Source organism: Urocampus carinirostris, chromosome 18, assembly GCF_059441175.1.
Source record: "Urocampus carinirostris isolate Australia breed hairy pipefish chromosome 18, RoL_Ucar_1.0, whole genome shotgun sequence".
Lineage (NCBI taxonomy): Eukaryota > Metazoa > Chordata > Actinopteri > Syngnathiformes > Syngnathidae > Urocampus > Urocampus carinirostris.
Window position 1 is genome coordinate 13008247 of NC_142366.1, and position 10104 is coordinate 13018350.

Consider the following 10104-nt stretch of genomic DNA (forward strand, 5'->3'; position numbering starts at 1 on the left):
ATCGTATATGTGGCGATGGAGTTCCACCAAACCGTGAACAGAAGCGTTTTAGTTTATTTGGGTTGGCTATGAAAAGGATTGCTGTCCAATATAAAGCCCACGGGCCATTTTTACCGGTCAACCTTTTCGCTATAACGGTCCTTGGCATACACTGTACTAAGAATGATCATTTACAGTTTTGAAAGTAACATTTCGCTTCATATGAATATTCTTTTCAGGGGGCAAATTCTAAAAAGTACAAAATTCAAGCAAACTAAAAACCTCAAAGTTACTTTAAATTGTTATCTGTATATTATTTGTTATGGCAACATATGTTGCAGCCTGGTCATCCTGGAAGGGGGATTACCTCATGTGCGTTACCTTCTCAATGCTTCTTTATTTTCCTCATGTTGAGGTTTTTGAGTTTTTCCTTGCCCTCATGTAGGTTTTAGATCAGGGGATGGTGTAGTAATAGTCTGTAATAGTCTGTGCAGCCCTTTGAGACTCGTTTTGATTAAGGGCGTCACAAATAAACATGACTTGACTTAAAACTTTTAAAACAAAATGAAATACATGTAAAACAAGGTTTAAAAACATTAAGTTGATTACAAAAATAAAACACATATACAGTATTTAAAAAGCAGAGCTTAAATAAATAACAACTGTTTGAAAAAAATTAAAAGTCTTAAAACAGAAAACAAAATCGACTACAAACCTAAAAATTGCTAAACAATTCTAATTTAAAAAACTTGAAACAAAAGTTTTCAAAACTTAAAAAGTATTCATAAGAATCGAAAAAAGGTAAAAAGAAAAAACAAATACAAAAATTAAAAACCTTGTAAATAAAACTGTTAAGAATTGTTTCATTCTTTCAAACTTGAAACCTCATTAAAATGAAATTTTTAAAAATTGCAAAATAATTCTGAAAATGTCGAATTATTTGATTAAAAAATGGAAGCAAAAGAAATAACAAAATAACATTTTAAAAGAAAGTAAAATAGATATTAAAAAAACAAAAATTTTGATAAAAAACAATCATTCAACATAGAATAAAACCAAGGAAAACGCAGCATTTTGTGTACTTGATCAATTAAAATAATCCGAAATAACTGACCCTTTTTTACCCTAGTAGTTTAGACTATTTCGATGTAAATACTCACGTCACTCTCATCTAAAAAACAAAAACTACAAAGGTAGAAGAACTACAATTTAGCCTAGTTTCCATTTCCTTCTATCCAAACAACCTCAATGAAACATTGCAGTTTGATGTCTGCAGCCACACATAACTTCTCACTTTGCTTATTCTTTTACTGCAACTTCAGAGAATTTCCACTGTGACATTTCCACAGTAGACACAGACTTTTTCTTGTGGTCTCAGTTGCTTCGCAGCTCAGTTCTTCGAGTCTAGACTTCACCTCAGAGTGTCTCCTTTTGCCTCACAGGTATCCTGTTACCGACGTTCGTAAAAAGCTAAACGGTTCCCCAGCGTAAATATTTAAATATGCTTTTCACCGGATTGAAATTGTAGAATGTGTCGGACAAGTTTCTTGTCTATTTCCCCTCGCAAGATGTTTCGGTAGTGAGGATATTAATCAGTAATCCGAGGCGGTTGCGGGATTTTCGAGTCTGTCATTAAGTAAGTGAGGACCGTTGCTTTGCTTTTCCGTCCCCTGAAATCCCGCTAGCTTAGAGAACATTCCATGCGATAGCCAACGTTTCCATTGGTTTTTCTGAATGGCAGGAGGAAGAGAGGACTTGATCACCTTTGTTTTTAAGGTTTCCTTCCATTCAGAATTTCCTTTTGCTACGTTAATTGTTTACGCTCATTTATATAACGGAGAAATTATGTCATCTTTTCGGTATTCACAGTTAACTAAATATTTGGTAGAGTTTCTCTTTATTAAGTAAATCTTTGTCAGATGTTGAACTAGGAACTCGGCTCCCAGCTAACACATGAAGCTAACAGCTTAGCATGCCAGGGAACTAAGCTCACATGCTAACGTGATGTGTTTTACAGACTATATGTCAAAAATTACAATCTTCTTTTCAATTAATTAAAAACTGACATCTTTGTCTTCTACGAAAACCGGTGCCACTCTCTTCACTGGAAGCAAGAATTAGCATCTGCTGTGCTCGTGTTGTTTGAAAACTAGCATTCTACCCTTTTAGGTCTTCTTCTACAATGATAATGAGCATTGTCTTCATTGTAAATTGGCCTCCTTTTCTATTAACATGATTGTTTTCTCCCAAACAGAAAATTAGCTTCTTATTTTCAACGGAAAACTATTTTTGTTCTGCTTGGAATGCCAATGTCGTCTTCTTCTACAACTTATTTACCGACGCTATTGCTGTAATCTTCTACACTTGGTATTAGCTTCTCTTACGATCCACAGAGAGCTAGGATCTTAATTTTTTTCCATCAAAGACTAGCATAATAGTTCTTTCGACAGAAGCTGAGGTTGCCGTCTTCTTTAAAAGATGCTGTCTTCTTCTTCACTGAAAACAAGCATTATCATATTCTATGCAGTAAACTACAATAGTACAAAGGTAGTTTTTTGGTTTTTCTACGTGAACTGGTATGGTATTACCCTGTGTATAAAGCTAGTGTCTTTATCCACTACAGAGGGAATTTGAACTTTGTTCTACTAACTATTGTTGTCTTTTTCTACACAATACTATAAAGTTGCGTTGTTTACACTGAGAACTAGCACAGAAAATTAGCACTATTTTCTTCTGTGTCAGAAGCTAGCGTTATCTTCAACTGAAAAGAAAACTCTTCCTTGAAAAAGAGCATCATGGTCCTCTTTGCAGGAAACTAGCATCATCCAAAACAGGGGTGTCAAACTCATTTTAACTTGGGGGCCACACGATAGAACAAACATTCTCTCGGGGGCTGGACTGTTTAGAAAGTAAGAGAGAAGGGGAAAGAGAGAGAGAGAGAGAGCGAGCGAGAGGGGAAAGCGAGAGATGGAGCAAAAAGCAAGAGAGAGCGAAAATTGAGAGAGAGCAAAAAGCGAGAGTAAGTGAGATAGAAATGTGGGGGCGAAAGAGAGAGAGACAGAGATAGAAAAGCGTGAGTGAGAAAGAGAGAGAGAGAAAAAGCGGAAAGCAAGCGAGAGAGAGAAAGCGAAAAGCGAGAGAGAGAAGCAAGAGAAAGAGAGAGAGAAAAGTGAGAGAGACAGAGAGAACGAGAGAGAGAGCAAGTGAGAGAGAAAAGCAAGAGAGAGCGAGAGAGAGAGAGAGAGAGAAATACAGCAGTACAGAAGTACAGCGTCCCGTTGTGAGAGGCACCTGGCTCGAGCAACATCAAGTGGACATATTTCAACCTGCAGCTCGTTTGTCTCCTGCGCTTCCTTCAGCGTCTCGCGGGCCAGATTCAATCACTTACCGGGCCTGATCTGGAACGCGGGCAGCCTGTTTGACACCCCTGTTCTAAAAAGTAGTATTGTTTTGTTCTGTGACAATTAGCGTCGGCCTTTTCCACCCCCAAAAAAATATCTTGTCTTCTTCATCATAGACCTAGCATATTTTCGTTCGACAAACATTATTTTCAATGTCTTCTACACTGTGTGTTTCTGTAGTGCAGTGGTTAGCACATTCGCCTGACACGCGAAAAGTCCCCGGTCCGAGACAGGGTGGAAACATGTTGGCCTGGAGAGGGATGGGTGTCACCAGGCTGTACTTGCCCAAGACACACCACAGGAAATGATGCCCCTATGAACCTAGTGGTCAAGACTTTAAATTAGCTTTTTTTCCACTGAAAATTAGTATATTTTTCTGTGCTTTAAAAAAATGACTTAAACTCCACTACATTGTCGGGGCTTTTCATTATCACGTGGTGGAGTCGGTCAGCTCTAACAGCTTGATGAAGGACTTTCTCCATGGAAACGTAATTATAGTACTTATCGCTCTAGATTTATCGCCAGCGTTTTCCATAATGCACGGCATGCTAGCTATCAGCCTAGCTCACAATTAGCGACGACCAATCCCGCTAGCTTCATTTTGAAGGCAGTTTAAGTTACCTTTGAGGTTCATTTTCGGTTGGAGACCCAATCGCGGACGCAGCAACATAACGCTGGCTAATCCGAGCTCCAGGAAGAATAATTTTAGCTCGAATGTTGTTTCCGTATAGGGATTTTATCGCCTAGTTTTGTTTTGTCTGTCGTCGCAGCCGGCAAGGCTTAACGAGCGCCGTGTTTCCGAGCAAAACCAAACAGTAAAAGCCGCGGCTTGTAAATGCCGAACGATGCGCTGAAAGATACTAAAGCGCCGCGTTAAAGCTGAGGGGGAACATAAAGCCGACGTAGCCATCATTTCCGGCGACGGCAAACAAAGCCGCTTGCACATTTGCACATAAATCCGCCCGATGTCAGAATAATGGCGTCGTTATTAATAAGAGACCGCGGCGGTGTTTTTTGGTCCGTCGAGTATTCAAGGAAGAAACGTCCGACGTTGCGGACAATAAAGCTAACAAAAGACATCGAGGTTCCAATAAACAATCTTTTAATTGGGAGCGGTGAGATTTTCTTGGGGTTTAAAAGCGGTCCTCGTTAAAAAGTTATTTATTGTTAGCTTTGACTTCACTCTACGGCGTTACACACTCTGACGAGCACTTGGGTAAGAAAATAACCTAAAATGGACCGATCCATCACTTGGATCGCTTTGATCCAACTTTGTACCACTTTTAGTTCGTTTTTCTTTTAAATAAAATGTTTTTTCCCCACAACGTCTCCATTAAAGGTTTGCATCCTTTAAACAATTGTCAAATATTTGATGGGCTCAGATTAACATAAATCCATCTGTGGGGTTTGTTAAAACCAGTGTTTCTAAATTTTTTTCCGAGAAGAAATCCTCTTGCGCCTCCACCCTCCAAGAAATCTGTCTTCTTTTTCATGGGGTCACTTGAGGGACTGCTCCACTTTGTATCTACACTTCATACTCAATGCTTATGCTCTGCGCTATATGCATGGCGGGAAGGTTAGATGTATAAAAATAATTCTGCCACTGAGAGCCCCACTGCTCCCTAGTGTAGTGGAGGTGCTATTGCTATTTACTTGGAAAGTAAAAAAAAAGAAAAGTTACCTGAGGTCAAAAGCGCCCCCCTTGGCGGAGCCATGTGCCCCCTAAGGGGGGCCCGCCCCACTGTTTGAATACCACTGGTGTAAACAAACCTCAACATTATGCAAGCTTTAAAATAACATTTTTTGTTGGTTGAAACAAGGGATTTACGGAAGAAAATAGTGTCCCACAACTGAAAATGCGAAATTCTTGGCCAAAAATCTGAAACTGAAAGCCAAATTAAATTACCCCAACTCCCCTTCCCAAAAATATTAAATTGAATAAATAAATCATGTATTTTGCTAAAAAAGTACAACATAAATTGATAAATAGCTGGCGGGCATACTACTAGATCAGGGGTCTCTGACTTTTTTTAGGCTGAGAGATACTTTTTGTTACCAATTAGCACAAAGGGCACCAAGTGTGATATGAATTTCTAGAATTGCAATGTAGCTAGATGCCTTGCTAAATATCTAAAAAATGAGCTACCATTAATTAGCTAGGAAGGAAAACAGATAAAACTAAAAAGGAGATGAATAGATAGATGGATAGCTGAAAGAGTAAAAAGCCATCTAAGTAGCCAGATAGGGAGCTATAAACAAAGCGAGATAGCTAGCTAGAAAGGAAGCTAGAATTTAGCCTGATAACTAGCAAAAGGGGTAAACTGTCAGCTAGATAGCATGCAAAAATGTAAAAAGCTATCTAGACAGCTTGCTAAATAGCTAAAAAGTGTGGACGACAGAAAGTTAAATAAGAAACCAGATACTTGCCAAAAAAAAATGGCCATTTTATTTGCTCATTCGCTTTATAAAACCCATAAATCGGAATTTAGTTTGTCGTACTTCCTTTAAAATAAATCAATAAAAAGATGAATGAATAAATGTGTTTGATACATGAATAGATTCTCATTCTACTTTCTTTCATTAATTGCTGAAGAATAATTATCAATACTTGAAAGGATTTTTTTTGTCCGTGAAGCCCGTGAACTGGAATTTATTTTTCAAAAGTTAAAAATCACAACTTGTCACGTTATTATTTTGTTGCTTCTATGTTATCACCAGGTTAATTATTTCAAATGCGGTTAAAAGACTGAGTCAACCAATAAAAAAAAGGTTAATTTTAATAGAAAATAACAATGACCCGGCACTGGTGAGCTATTTTCAGAACAAGGGCACCTCAACTGTCCTTAGGGGGCACCCTGTTGGTGCCATGTTGGAGACCCCTTTGCTAGATGCTGATTTAAAATGTTTCTACTAATTAGGTTTTCATACATTCCAGAATGTCCACCTTTAAATCCGGATTCAAAACCCATCTCTTCAGACTTGCCTTTTCATGATCATCTGCCTCACACTTTTAACTTCCCTTTTGCCTCTTCTGTGTTACTATTTGCTATTTATTACTTGTTTGTTTTATTCTCATTTTATTCTTTCTCCATTGTTGTTTGGTAATCTGTGTACAGCAACCTTGGCTGTCCTGAAAGGGGATTTAAAATAGAATGTAGTTTAGTTATCTGAGATTTTTGCGTTTTTCCTTGCCCTCATGTAGGTTTTAGATCAGGGGATGGTGTAATAATAGTCCGTAGTTTGCAATATTCTGTGGTCTGTGCAGGCTCCTGAGACTCCTTGTGATCAAGGGCTATACAAAAAAACTTGACTTGACGATTATTATTATTATTTAAAATAACAACAACAAAAAACCTGAATTATGCAAGCAAACGTGTTTCTTGCTTCGTAACTCCTCCCGCTGGACACCGATTAACCAATCAGGTTCTTTTATCAAAGTTTTACCAACAAAAAATGGCATTTAAGTGTTTAGGAAAAATCCTGTCAGACAACAAAGTGATACGTTCCCGGCAGTGTTCCCCCTAAGCTGCGCGCGTGCGCAATTGCGCACTGCTCGCACATTCTCAGCGCACAAGAAAATCTAGCCAGCGCACAAAAATGAGGGCTCAAAATGACTAATTAAGAAGCGACTTAAGTCAAAGTTACAGTGCATGAAGGTAAAAACACACAGGTTCCCCTGACGTTGTGTCCTAAATGCGGTATTTTGAAGTCGAGTCGAAGTGGAACGATGTTTAGTAGTTAGTAGAATTTGTCGAGAACCGGCTTCTTCGGCTCGGCTCACTAAAAGGAACCGGCTCTTTCTGGTCCTAAATGGTTCTTCAGGTTGTTTTTGCTTCTTTAATCCCAACATGACCAAATATTATGTAAAATTATGCAATAGTACATGAGTCAATTCATTCAAAAGAGAAAAATAATTTTGTATTGCCGGAAACTCAGCAAAATGTAACTTGAAGTCAAGTTTTGGACATGTTTGATAATTAATTATCTTGCCACACTTGGGATTATGGTTGCTCACTGTTGTTTCAAGCGTTGCTCACCGACTTTGTGTGAATGCTCAGACCCGTGGAAAATTAGAGGGAACATTGGTTCCCGGCGCATTAGAAAAAGAGCTATCAATCGGAATGATTCCAGGAAAAAGCCCGGGTTACATAAACACACAGAAAAACGTGTTTATTGTGTTATAACTCCTCCCACGAGACCCCAATTAACCAATCTGCTTTGTTGGAAGCAGTGAGCGGCGCGTGGAACATTTGAATTGCTGATTTTAATTGAGGCGCCAGATTTTTTGGTGGCACTCTGTGCAAAACAGATGTTTGCACGTACAAGTTTGCATCATGTCCTCCCTCTTTGCTCGCGCGTCCTTTCAGTAAGCTGGATTCGCCTCTGCTTTGATCAGCCAAGTCGCGTCGCTAATCCTCTTGAGCCGCTGATGCTAGCACGGGACACACACTCGCTCGCTTTTAAATTGTGATTAAAAAGCAGATGTGAAGTAAAAAAATACCCAAAAAATGTCGCAATAATTCACATGATGTAACACAAGTCCAACTTGTGATGCTCTTCCTCAAAGTTCATGCTAGTGTTTCGTTTTTTTTTTATTAATCTGTTAAATGTGTTTGTGACTAATAAATTCAAATTTTTTTGGTTTTAATATATGGTCGATAGGGAAAGACGACCTAACGTACGTGGAAAATATGAAATTAGAATCAAATAAATTAATGAATATTCAAGCATTGTTGAAATAAAACAAAAAACTCTGTTAATCTTTTTTCAGGTAAAATAAAGAAAAATAAGACTTAAAAATGTATAAAATATATAATGTAATATAAACATGTAAATACATAAATAGATATGCAAAACTGTATGTTTCCCTTTTTTCAGGTAAAAAACTAGTACTTGATAAAATGTAAATAAATAAACTGTATGTTTACTTTTTTTAACGTAAAAGGAAAGAAAAGAAAAATAATACTTAAAAATGGAAGTATAAATAAAAAAATGTATGTGCAGCCCTTCGAGACTTTTTGTGATAAAGGGCTATACAATTAAATATGACTTGACTTGACTTGAATTTCCGTAGTTTGTATTCTATCTCGTGCGTTTTAGCAACCCTTTTCCGTTGCTCCACACAATACAGAAACATCTATTTGCCAAATATTATACAGAGTTGAGAGGAGCCGCAGAATAGTCTCAAGAGACGAATATTTGAAAATATGTAGCTAATCTGAGTCCTCTAGAGTGGTTGTTTTGTCCTTTTCTTGACAACTAAATAATCCCAGTTAAACTTTTTGTGACCTTTTCGTGGCATTTAATTGCATTGAATGGCTAGCGGTAGCTTAGTTTCACACACGTGTTGGTGTAAATTTTTAGTGGTGTGATTAGCATCATCTCTAATCCATCTTTCTATGTAGTGGAGACACATACTGTGATTTTGGATCCATAAATACTCTTACCAAGCCGGAGGGCCTCTTTTCAAAAAGCCTGCAGCGCTTAACTGTACAATCTTTTTGAGCGCTAATAAACAAGCGGATGGGCTTTTCATCCACGAGCGGAAAAGCGAGACGAGAGCGAGGGGAAGGAAAGAAGGAAAAGAAAAATGAAAAGGAACGCTGCTTGAACATCAGTCAATGACATCACCGGCATGCTTCTATGCTGATGACATGCTGGAGAGCAGGGGAGGGTGGGACTGTCCCTCAGGATGATGTCATTAGCGACCAATCACATATTGAGGAGAATGCTTCAACTCTCAATCATGGCACATTCATTTCCCATATTCTACTTTGTACTCAGATTTATGATCTTAATAAGGAGAATGATTAGGAATATTTGAATATTCATGATGGACAGTCTGAATATTAAGTGGCAGAATTTGGTTTTACTGTTGAAGCTTGTTTATCGCGGTTCATGGGGACCAGAATCCCTGCAATATTCAAAACTCTGTGAAGTAGCCCATCACCCCATCCCCATTTTTAACATGTACTCTGCTGGCAATAGTCAACCCAGGATAACGGATTGCGGCCACAACCGTGCATTTCATTTTAGACAGAAAGAACAAAAGAAGGACGCCGCACAAGACATTGATCCACTCTTTGGACCCTGTTCTCAGAAAAAGTCAACTGGGGATCATGTACCGAAACTAAAAACAATGACAATGCACCTTATTTTAGGTTGGGCTGAATGGCACATTTTAGCAGCACGAACCCTCCAATAGTCGACCAGGGATAAAGGATCGGGACCGCATGAGTGCAGTTCACTTTTTGGGAGACAGAATGGCAAGAAAAGCCACGATGCCACACAAAAGTGCCCCTCACTCGCGACAATATGCGATTGGGGATAATGGATCTATTCACAACCATGCATTATATTTTAGGCAGGCTAGAACAGCAGGTCCCCCAATAGGAGCGCCATCTGCTGGTCCCCGGAGGAATATACAATAGGGGATAATGGATCACGGCTGCATGAATGCAATTAATTTTAGGCGGAGAAATGGCAAAAAAAGAGTCACCAGGCCCGACAAAATGCGCTCTCTCAGGCCTCGCGCGAAGCAATATCCGATTGAGGATAATGGATCACAGCCACCTGAGTGCAGTTCAGTACGGAAATACAGTAACCACAAGAAAAAGAACTGCCAGTCCAGACAAACTCACAGAAATATTCAAAGGGTGATAATCGATCACACAGTTATTTTATTGAAATGACCCTAGCTAACTTTACACATTTTAATCCAAAA

General features: G+C 38.6%; 1 protein-coding gene across 2 annotated transcripts in view; it reads left to right on the forward strand.

Moving 5' to 3' along the window:
* Positions 1-10104, forward strand: part of LOC148348393 (sickle tail protein homolog) — a 163363-nt gene that overhangs the window by 60822 nt on the left and 92437 nt on the right. The gene's annotated exons all lie outside the window — the stretch shown is intronic.